Source organism: Mus pahari, unplaced genomic scaffold, assembly GCF_900095145.1.
Source record: "Mus pahari unplaced genomic scaffold, PAHARI_EIJ_v1.1 scaffold_9590_1, whole genome shotgun sequence".
NCBI classification, from domain to species: domain Eukaryota; kingdom Metazoa; phylum Chordata; class Mammalia; order Rodentia; family Muridae; genus Mus; species Mus pahari.
In genome coordinates this window covers 16,994-28,983 of record NW_018392247.1, presented here as the reverse complement: position 1 = coordinate 28,983, position 11,990 = coordinate 16,994, and the positions used below count along the sequence as shown (strand labels likewise).

Below are 11,990 nucleotides of genomic sequence, written 5' to 3'. Positions count from 1 at the left end.
TATATTCTTGGACGAGGAAGTGGCACCATTTGTAGGTGTGGCCTTGTTGGAATAGGTGTGACCTGGTTGGAGTAGGTGTGTCACTGTGGGTGTGGGCTTAAGACCCTCAACCTCCTTGCCTGGAAGTCAGTCTTCCACTCTCAGCCTTGCCTTCCTGGTTACTGCCATGCTCCCACCTTGATGATAAGGGACTGAATCTCTGAACCTGTAAGCCAGCCTCAAGTAAATGTTGTTTTTATGAGACTTGCCTTGGTCATGGAGTCTGTTCATAGCAGTAAAACCCTAAGACACAACCCCACAGCAAAAAAGAAAAATCCTTTTTTTTACAATTTTTAAAAATGAGAGATGGGTAAAGCCATCTTTTTTCCTTTTCAGATTTCAAATGAACAAATGGAAATATCTGTGGTATTTAACCTTCACTAGTTTGAACTTCCACATATAATGTACCCAAGTTGACATTTTTAAACACCCCTTCTACATAAACTCCATATTCTCAATCTCGGTTCCAAATTTTATCTTCATTCCCAATTATGCCAATTCCATTGTTAAACAGAATAAAAATAGCCTTTCCATTACTTTTGTTTTTGTCATAGATTACACGTCCACTACTACCCAGAATTCTGGAGAGGATGGAGTGTATAATGAGCAGTGGAGAATCTTAATACAATTCTTGAGTACCCCTTAGTCCTTCCTTGAATCTGGTTACTACCTTTGCTATTTTATTGTGACAATGACTCTGACTGTTATTCCCTGGAGAAATTGGGAAGTCAATGTTTAATAAAAGATACCAGGTACAAAATATTTTACTTTTGCTGTAATAAAAATGTCACTTTTTACAGGTAAATTGTAGAACCCTGAAATACAGACACATTCTCTTATCATGCACAATGTTAAGGTTCTCTTAGAATTCACTTTAAAACTGCAATTAAAAACCAAATTACTTAAATTAGCATAACAGCCATACATCTGTGTTGTTGCAATGCTATCCAAGATAGCACTATTTAAAAAAAAAAAATACCAAGTAGACATAAGTGAAAAGTATAAGGTATATGCTAACATTAGCAATAAAATTCTCTCTCATAAATGGCACCTAGGATCTTTCCTTTGAGCAAAATATATGAAATTGGCTTCTATCTTCTTAATGAGGTGTAAACCAAAGAAATGTTTCATCAAATGTCGTTGACTACCAGGGACTGATTATCATGCAAGAGATCAGCATAATAACTCAGTGAATGTCTGCACAGATACTGATATTGGACAGGATGGGTGTTGAATATTTATAAATCCAGGCATTTTGGCATTTAGCATAATGACATGTTCTCCTGATGGTAGGAATCACAGGAAGTTTGAGATTGTGTAAACATGACTAGTATACAGTGATATATGAACAACAGAGAGCATGGTCAACTCCGGACTCAACGTTGCATGTGAGACTGGTCTTCCCTACACTAGACCATGGGAGAGATAATGTACCATCATTAAATTCAACATCTGAATGATACAGAACTTTTATGACTTTCTCAACGTTTGTCTTACTGTGGAAGGTCTAATGAAATCTTTTGTGTTCATACATATGCCTGTTGACACATGGTCTGGCCCAAGCTGTGCAGGAGAAGATTGTCCTTGGGAAGAATTATGTCATGGATATGCATGAAATCATGGCATCAGAGGATGGAAAACATGTTCCCAAAACATGTTTTCAGAAATAGTTGATGAAAACTCTTCAGACCTCAGATGTAGAGTCTGGGGCCAGAATTTTCCCTATGCGTGCTGGGAGCATGGTATAGGATGAATGGTTAGGAACTGTGTATATAATAAGTGGATCTCCAGACAGTAGTAGCTTTAATACAGACATGTAGGTGTAAATGTGTATGTGTGATGTTTGTCTGCATAAGAAAAAGATTTCACAACCACTCCATCTTAGATCCTAGCAGACATGAAGCAGCTGTGTGCTCTCACTATTTCCTTTTTGCTCCTTAAGTTTTCTCTCTTCTTGTATAGTTTGACAGAACCCATTTGTTTTTGGAGGATAAAGAATAGTGACAATAATGATGGAGATTTGCAAAGTGATTGTTGTTTTTACCTTTGGACAACAAATTAACCTGTTGATGAAAATCTTTCTAATGTATATTATGGTTTTAGGTAAGTCATTAACTTTATTTCCTGCATCTCTGTCCTTAATTAGAAATATTTTCTGTGGACACAAAATAATGGTTTTGTCCTGTTCCTTTCCCTGTAACTTTAGGAAGCATTAAAAATTAACTATTACATCAATCTCTATTTGAATGCTTTCAAATGTGTCATTGTTTAGTTTAGCTTTAATAGAGTGGGCTCCAATTCACAATGCTGGACATTGAGATAGTTTGGATTCTCTCTGCTGAGTCTTTGTTGATATCATATGTTAAAAGATGTCTCTTCATCTGCCTTGAATTCACAATTCCTACCCTTGTCAAGAGCTCAATATGAATATTCAATATGAATAGGCTCACTGGTTATATTCAATTCTGTGACAGCAATTCCTGTCTGAGCCTGCATCCAAATGCTTTTATAAGTTTTTTCTAACTTTGGTCTGTAACAGTTGCACATACATAAATTCTTTGAAATATTTATATACATGTTGGTCTACTATACCTGATTACATGGATAACATTATATATATGATTGTGAAAATACATATATTTTGCTTTATATAACAGTCTTTAAATGAGCCCAGTCCTACAATTCTGGATTTGATGTTGAATGTGAAAAGAGACTGCCAGGATTTATTGTTACCAGAATAATCTTTTCAACCAATTAAACAACTGCCCAGGCACACCTTAGGCTAATTAACAGTATCGTAGAGATGATTAATATTTCTATTAACTACTGAATAAATATAACATTAGAGAAATTCTAGGAGAATAAATGTACTTCTTGTGTATAAGAAGCTGTTGTCAATGTGGCTACACAGGTCTGAGATTCAAAGTGTGAGATGTTATCATTTGTAGCTGCAGATCATGAGGGAAGGAGTGTTGATTAGCTTATCAATGTGCTTGGTACTTCTTTCTTTCATGAACCAAGGTTCTGTGTCTCTGACTCTAATCCTAGCTCTTATTCAATTTTCATGTTTTTGGGATTAAACAAATACATTTTTCAACTGATAGCCACAGTACAACATACACATTGACAGTGATGGTTGCTTCACTTTATTTTTCTTTTTTGATAAGTGAGTAGGAATTTCATTTCTGATATATTCTGCATTTTCACACTCCTCATTGGAAAAATAGAGGAAATTCTAATTGATGACAATTTTAGAAACCATAAGTTTTAAAATTACAAATATATGAACTGTATCAATACACTTTTTTGGATTAGAAGAAAAAATTTGCACAAAACTCTCAATTGAAAAGCGCAAATTTTGCCGGGCGTGGTGGCGGTGTTTCTCTCTCTCTCTCTCGCTCTCTCTCTCTTTTTTTTTTTAGTTATTCGAGATGGGGTTTCTCTGTATAGCCCTGGCTGTCCTGGAACTCACCTTGTAGACCAGGCTGGCTTTGAACTCAGAAATCTGCCTGCCTCTGCCTCCCAAGTGCTGGGATTAAAGGCGTGTGCCACCATGCCCGACTGGTGTTTTTCTCGTGATGACATGTAATAGCTAACAGTAACAGATGAACTGCCACTGTGCTGGGGCAGATGAGCACATTTACATAGGGAGATCTTTGAGCTCAGTCATTACTCATAGGATCTCACAGAATTCCAAAGACTGAGGTGTTAAAAGAAATCTGATAACTGTTTTACATAGCTGACATAGTAACAACAGACTAAAATGTAACATTAAATTGATGTGTAAAATAGTGAAAAGATACTATTCTGGTTATGCACAATATATTGTATATAATTTGAAATGGATAAATAAAATTACATGAAATATATCAAAAGTAATTATTCTGTTGATGAAATTAACAGCTGAAAATATTAAAAGCATGTTCTATAAACATCATGGAAATATTATTAATAATTTTCTCACTGTTAAAGTAATTAGCATTTTCTTAATGTTTAAATTCAAACTTTTTGCTATTTGCTAAAATGTAAAATAATCTTACTGATAAAATAATATCTCTTCTAGAAAGACTGATAATTTATTTTACCTAATCTGTTAGACAATGTACACCCACAAATGTATATAATGTGCTTTGAATACTCTCACATTGTGTCAGGTGGTATCATGTACGGGCTTTGAATACATTTCTTAAAAATTCACTTTTAAAAATACTTGTGCTCCTTTACAATATGTAGTTCCCATGGAATAATTTGGATGACTTGAAACAATTTAGAACTCAATATTAGACATAGTATCCTCAGTTATGGATAATATTAAATACATAGTAATGATATTTTTACTGTATAAAAGGAAATGTATATAAAACTTAAATAAAATTTAGATGTATTATCTGATTCTCAAAATATTTAATATTATAAAGATGTTTGATATATAAAATGATTAAAATAATAAATATATTAAGTCATGCTTTTTTGTGTTTCTATGGAATTACAACTCCAATTTCATTTTATAGCAGTCTTAATCAATAAGGCTGCAATCTAGTTCATGGATGGTATTCGGTGATAAAATGGTATTTATTGATTTTCATTAATACAGGATTCATCATATCATAGTTCCCAGTATCTATGAATACTTAAACTGTATTCAGCTCTGAAGATGTCTAATTTATGAGGCTAATTTCAAGACATTTAGACAGAAATTTAGCATGTCTCATAATACAAACTTTACTGCAATTGAAATTTTATATTTCAAATATCTCCCTTAATCATAACTATGCATTGTTTTAGAACACAAGCAAGAAAATATGAGTTTTATCTGGTAATGATTTTTGCTACTGATGAGATAAACAAGAATCCATATCTTTTACCCAACATGTCTTTGACATTTGGCATCATTGGTGATTCCTGTAATGATTCATTGGAAAATCTGGATTTGGAATATACATAAATAAACAGAAGAATGAGGTTTGTTCATTATGTCTGTGAAACAGATGATCCATGCACCATAGACCTTACATGACCATCATGGAAGCCATCCTTAAAACAGGCAATTGATGCTTGGACACCAAAGGTAAGAATATGTGTCACTGAATGAGTTAACATTTAATACCACTTACTGGTGCCTACAAGAAAACTTGGACAGTGTGAATTTCTGAATGTGCTGCTACACACACATACACACACACACACACAATCACATTCACATATGTATATTTATATGATCTATCTATCTATCTATCTACCTATCTATTAAGGAATTAAATAAGCAGATCATAGATATACTGGGAAAACAGGAAAAACTGTGTTCTAGGAAATTCAGACTTGTCAGGAATAGTCTAGAATCTAATAAGAATAATACATGATATTCATAATAAAATCATACTATCCTTAACTGAAGTTCTGAAAGGTGAGTATCATTACTTGTATATAATTCCAAACATTATAATAATCATATTCCTCATGTGGATGTTTCATTCTCTCTTTGACATCCTTTAAGGTTTTTTTTTTTTTTTTTTTTCCATTTAATCCGAACCTAAGTGATCATGACCGGTTTCCCTATGTCTATCAGGTAGCTACCAAGGACACATGCTTTTCCCATGGCATGGTCTCCTTGATGCTTCATTTCAGATGGACTTGGATAGAACTGGTCATCTCAGATGATGACCAGGGTATTCAGTTTCTCTCAGATTTAAGAGAAGAAAGCCAAAGACATGGGATTTGCTTAGATTTTGTGAATGTGATATCAGAAACCATGTAGAACTATATGACCAGGGCTCAGATATATGATAAGCAAATTATGACATCTTCAGCAAAGGTTGTTATCATTTATGGAGAAATGAACTCTACTCTAGAAGTCAGCTTTAGAAGATGGGTATATCTAGGTGCTCAGAGAATTTGGATCACAACCTCACATTGGGATGTCATCATAAATGAAAAAAAAAATTCACCCTTGATTTCTTCCATGNTACTATCACTTTTGCACACCACAAAGATGAGTTTGATAAATTTAGGAATTTTATGCAAACAATGAACACTTCCAAATACACAGTCAACATTTCTCATACTATACTGGAGTGGAATTATTTTAATTGTTCAGTCTCTAAGAACAGCAGTAAAATCTAACATTTTACAATGAACAAAACTTTGGACTGGACAGGATTGCCTTCTCTGGCAACAGTGAGAGTGGAGTCTCTTTGTCCTCTGAATGCTTGATGCCCCCGCAGAGGGGAACGCTAGTGTGGTGAGGCACAAGTGGGTGGGTGGTGGGAGCTCCCTCACAGAAGCAGAGGAAAGAGAGGAAGGAATGGGGGATCAAGGTTTTCTTTTACATTTATGAAAACTTCATTAATTTTATGAGTATTATATAACATATTTTGTTCATAGTCATCAAACTACTCTTTCTTGATTTACTTGTGCCTACATACACCTCACTTTTTTTCTTTAATTTATAAATCAAGAAGGAAATACTGGTGCCTCATAAGCATTCTTTTTGTATTAATCAGTTTAGGAAGGATAATTTTGAATTGCTACAGCCGAAATATTACATATATAATATTACATGATGTAGTAAATATAGTGTTACATTCAGTGATTGCACAGCAATACAAAACAATAATATGCCTGATACTGTTAAGGAATATTGGTTATCAAAAGAATATATATAGCCATATCTGTTCATGTCCCATATATCAATCTATGGGTCATTATTCATTTGACATATGTCCTACACAAACTCACTCACATGCATATTATATAGTATTTATTTACTACCTCAGTTTCCCTCCTCTGTGTGTAGTGTGACATGTGCTACTGGATTCAGGAAAATTCATCAGAAAGAAACAGCAGACTGCTGATTTGATTGTGTTCAGTGCCCAGAAAATGAGGTTTCCAATGAAACAGGTACATGCTTGCATGCAGGAGTAAAATTTCGGAATTTGAATAGCTTCTATTTCCAAACTAAAAATCTGATGTGGCTTAGTTGCAAAATGAAGACCTAAAATCTCCGTGTTTCAGAACTGAATCAATTAAATAATATCCACTTCTTTTGGACCCGGCAAATAACTTACAATATCTTCTTTAAACAAGGCATTTTTCTCACAATATGATGGTTACTGATATTATATTATATAGAAAATGTTTAGGGGTACATGCATATTTAACAATTTTTAAAAGAAACATTTAGGCATAATCTATGCATATGTTTATTTTTCTTTGATTCATTGTTCATAGAAACTTGAGTACCTGATCAGCCCATAATCTTCCCCTCCATCACCCAGCTTAGTCCCTGACAAAGACTAGATGTTCAGGGTAACAGTTGTTGTTTAATGGAATATATTTTAAGAGCTTAAATGGCTTAATGGATTAAGAATATGCTGTGAAAGATTTAGAACAAGAGTGAAGATTTGAAGAATGCAAAAGCAGATGGCATAGTGCTCCTCATCAATCACTCCCTCTCTAAGGCAAGAGGGATGAATATGAACAGCCATAACCTTCATGCCATAGAGCTTGGAATGTGTATTTTGGAAGAAAGAGATTGTAAAACAACAAAAGGGACATGGATAGGTTTACAAGGCATACAGCTTCAAGAAAGAAAATATTCCTTTATGCAAATTATACTTGCATGAGTAATTTTATTTTCTGGTTCTTATGTATACATACAGACAAAGGGCAAAACCACAAATCAAACAAAGTACATGATGCACTTCATCAACTGGTATGAACAGCAATGTCTGAATACTACCTTTGTCTGTGAACAGTGAAATTATGTTTGGAGGAATTAATCTGAGATTATGCACACTATTATTAATCATATTTTCATTTTTGTTTGATAAATATTTTTTTTCTGTTCCACTTCCTATGAAGGCGTTTTGTTCTGTTACAAAGCATAGGTTAATACAGAGCAATCTTAAGTTAGTGGTTCCTACAGAAAAAAAGAATGGAATTGATACTCAACACCAAATTATTTATTTATTCTTCCTATGCAAAATATAAATACACAATTATTGCCTACATAATTGTGATATTTTATAAGGGTTTACTGTGATTTGCCAGCAGATATGGAACAGTGTGTGAGGTGTCCAGATGATAAATATGCCAATTTAGAGCAAACCCACTGCCTCCAAAGATCTGTGTCATTTCTAGCTTATGAAGATCCATTGGTGATGGGTCTAGGAAGCATGGCACTGTCCTTCTCAGCCATCACAATTCTAGTACTACTCACTTTTGTGAAGTACAAAGATACTCCCATTGTGAAGGCCAATAACTGCATTCTCAGCTACATCCTGCTCATCTNTCTAGTCTTCTGCTTTCTCTGCTCATTGCTCTTCATTGGACATCCCAACCAGGTCACCTGCATCTTGCAGCAGACCACATTTGGAGTATTTTTCACTGTGACTGTTTCTACAGTGTTGGCCAAAACAATAACTATGGTCATGGCTTTCAAACTCACTACTCCAGGAAGAAGGATGGGAGGGATGTTTGTAACAGGGGCACCTAAGTTAGTCATTCCCAAAAGTGCTGGATTTTGGAATAGATTTACAATGTACTAGGAAGATGTTGAGAATATCAGATAACATATTAAGAAGGGAACATTTTATGAAAAGGGCAATGGGGTTCAGATTTTGCCTTCAATATATGACTATGTAACTTTATGTTAAAAACACAATTTCATTATTAAGTAAATGTGTTTCATTAAGTGAGAAAAATCACTAATTGAAATGTCCCACACAAAACCTTTACCACAGTAAGGTCACTGAAATCCTTAAACACGTAAATCAACCTAGATGAAGGGTCTCATCATAAATTACTAAAATATGAATGTTAAAGGATTTTTGAGCTTAATATTATACCCACAAAAATGAACATACAAACTCATACACATTATAACTTTATACCAGGTGTTGAAGGTCAGTGTCATTTTTCTCTCAAGGTACTGTTTGCTGCTTTAATTTTTAAGTACTATTTGGTAGTTTATTTTTGACATTGTTATTTATTTGCTTTTTGTTTATATTTCCTTATACTATAAGGAATATTTTGTTATATTTAATGTATTTTCCAAAACATCTATTGTACCCCTCCTTGCACTCCTAAAATGAACAGGGCCTCTAGTTTCATTAATTCTTAATGAATGTGTGTGTGTGTGTGTGTGTGTGCTCATATATTTAAATGGGAGTGTGTGTATGCATATGAATACATATACATATATATATATATATATATATATATATATATATATATATGTATATATGTGTGTGTGTGTACTAGAGAACATGTAAAATTGCCTATATTTATGTATTTATGTTCTGGTGGCTCATTATTTTGGTACTATACAGCCAATCTTTGTCCTCTGGTTGTCCTTGAAGATGACAACCTCTTCCATTCCCAGGTTTTTAGTTTCCTGTAAATACCTTTGTAGGCTGTACTTTGCCAGCTCTCTTACATCCATGCTGTCGTGCACACTGAAGTGACTTTTTCTCATTATGTTTTGGAGGTCATATTGGTAAGACTTCATCATGTACCTTCTGCCAGTACTAGAAGATATATATTCACAGCTAGCTTCCTTATCCTTGGACTCTCAAGATCGTTTCCACCATTTTCTTCACTTTTCCCTGAGCCTTAGATGAGGGAACATTTAAAAAAGGTTACATGGCTTGTTTTTAAATGTACATTTTGAAAAGGAGGAATATTTATGGAGTAGGACTTACTTGGACTTTATTCCCTTTACCTTTACCTCTGGTAGATTGTAGCATACTTTCTAGCAACTTAAATTCCAGTCATTAGAGGTAAAGCTTCTAGTTGAGGACTATCTCAGCTTTCCATATTTGATGACATATGTAAGATATTATTCAGGATTATTTCCTTACCACCAGTTTATATAGAACAACTCCAATACTCAGGGATCAGAGATATATGTGGAAAATCATGTTAATAAGTATAAGGAACAGATATATTGGGTGACTTCAGTGAAACAGTATCATTAAGATAAAAAGACTGATACTTTTATGAACTCACAGAGATATCATGGCATTCATAAGACCTGCACAGGATCAAGTCATACAGTGTCCCATTATTAAAATGGACACATGGAGAACTGCAAACATTATAAATTTAGAATGCAATGTCTGTCAAAAAGCATTTTTGTTATCTTGTTCTTAAATATGATTAGTACTGATATATTCAATATTGATATTCTATCACTGAAAATGAAATTGAAGAAAACACAAATATCTACACAAATACATTCTAAATAAAATAAAACAAAAACACACACGTGTGAATTCTCATTTCTACAACTGTTCAGGTGGCCCTAGTTGACATTTATTGCTACTTCCTCTTCTGTGGGTTGTACATTTTCTCCACCCTCCTCTACCATCACCTCAGCAAGTTGTGACCCTTTCCACAGTTAGTGATCCCTACCTGTATTTCTGATGTATCTATGTCCCCTGTCATCCTGTTTGGATTATACTGTTTCATTTTCCAATTTATATTAATCAAAGACTTGTTATCATGAGGAGATCTCCTGCTTGTGGACGTTGTACATCGTGGTGCGCACTAGGCTCCGCACCACGATGTACAACGTCCACAAGCAGCAACATTTAATCTCTATTTCGGGACAGTTGCCACACTACCCTGGCTATGAAGAAAGTTTTTTTTTTTTTTTTCTTGTGCAATACTACATCAAAAACATTTTTGGACAACAAAACATTCTGAAATTCTATGAAAGACATTCAGTCAGATCAAGGTTTGGGAAGAAGCATATATACAGGAATGATAACTCTATAGTTAGAAAAGTATCAACTCAGGTTAGGACAAAGCATTGTCCTTTGTAGAAAGAAGGAGATCCAGAGGAGTCAACCTGCAACCATATCATTTGCAGGTAACCCTGAGGGAAGGCTTAATGTGGTCACTGCTATCCTTAGCTATATTTGACTGTGCAGTAGAGAAAAGCAGGTTGAAGAAGTCAGTAATTTGTATTCCTTTATTGTCTCCTTCATTTCCTCTATAGGTTTCCCCTGTGCCAGACTATAACTAGGAATCCAAATGAGCCCTATAATTCCTCAAGAAGCTTTGGTCATTGTTTTAGCACAGGAACAGAAATCAAGTTGTAACCTGTTGTCAAATTTGGTGCAAATCAAGGATTGTGTATTAAATACAAAGCAATTAGGAGACTGGGGCAAGAATAGATTATGAGATTCTGTCACTGTCTCACTTTGATACAGTAAGGTTTTGTGAACCTAAATCTCATCTGTTATATCTTAGCATCTGTTCCGTTAAAATGAATGTGAATATTTTAAATATTCTCTCTTTTTGGGCTCAAGATATAGTTTGGTATTTAAGGGAAACTGGTTCCCAGGCTAAACCTGCCTATGAATCCACCTCTTTGGTTTTCAGTGCCCTCTTCTGTCACCATGCACTCATGAACATATGAGTGTCTCCAGCACATACACATGATTTAAAACCAATTGGGAAAACAAATCAAACAAAGAACAAAATACTCTGAAACATCTCTCAGGTTTACTTTTTCTTTCTCATAAGAGAAGATCCTCTATCCCACTTAGGCTCAAAATCAAGAACTCAAACTGTTTTTGAAATTAAACGTTTCTTCAATTGTCTTGCCCAAGCATCCCTGGGGATTATGGCATGCAACTGTACACTTCTCAGATGTACTTCCTCTTGTGAACAAACAATCCCACATATTAACCACATAATAAGAAAAAACAGCAGCAGCCAAAACCAAATAAAGTTTCTTCACAAAGCTGGGCAGAGTTGTAACCTAATACAAGTAATCAGTATAAAAAGAAGGCATATGGGAGGCCTATAAGTACATCTAAGGCATCATCTGCTACTCAGTAAACTGATAACCAAGATGGTTGCTGAGAGAAGATCTTACAAGTTAAAACAAAGATTTTCTCAACTTTGATAGTTTCATTTTTCTATGGTGAGCATTAGCATAG

At 34.5% G+C, this 11,990-nt stretch overlaps 1 pseudogene; it reads left to right on the top strand.

Annotated features, from left to right (window-relative positions):
• The first annotated feature begins 1,936 nt into the window (after window positions 1–1,936).
• Window positions 1,937–8,585, top strand: LOC110314901 (annotated as a pseudogene).
• Window positions 8,586–11,990: the final 3,405 nt, after the last annotated feature.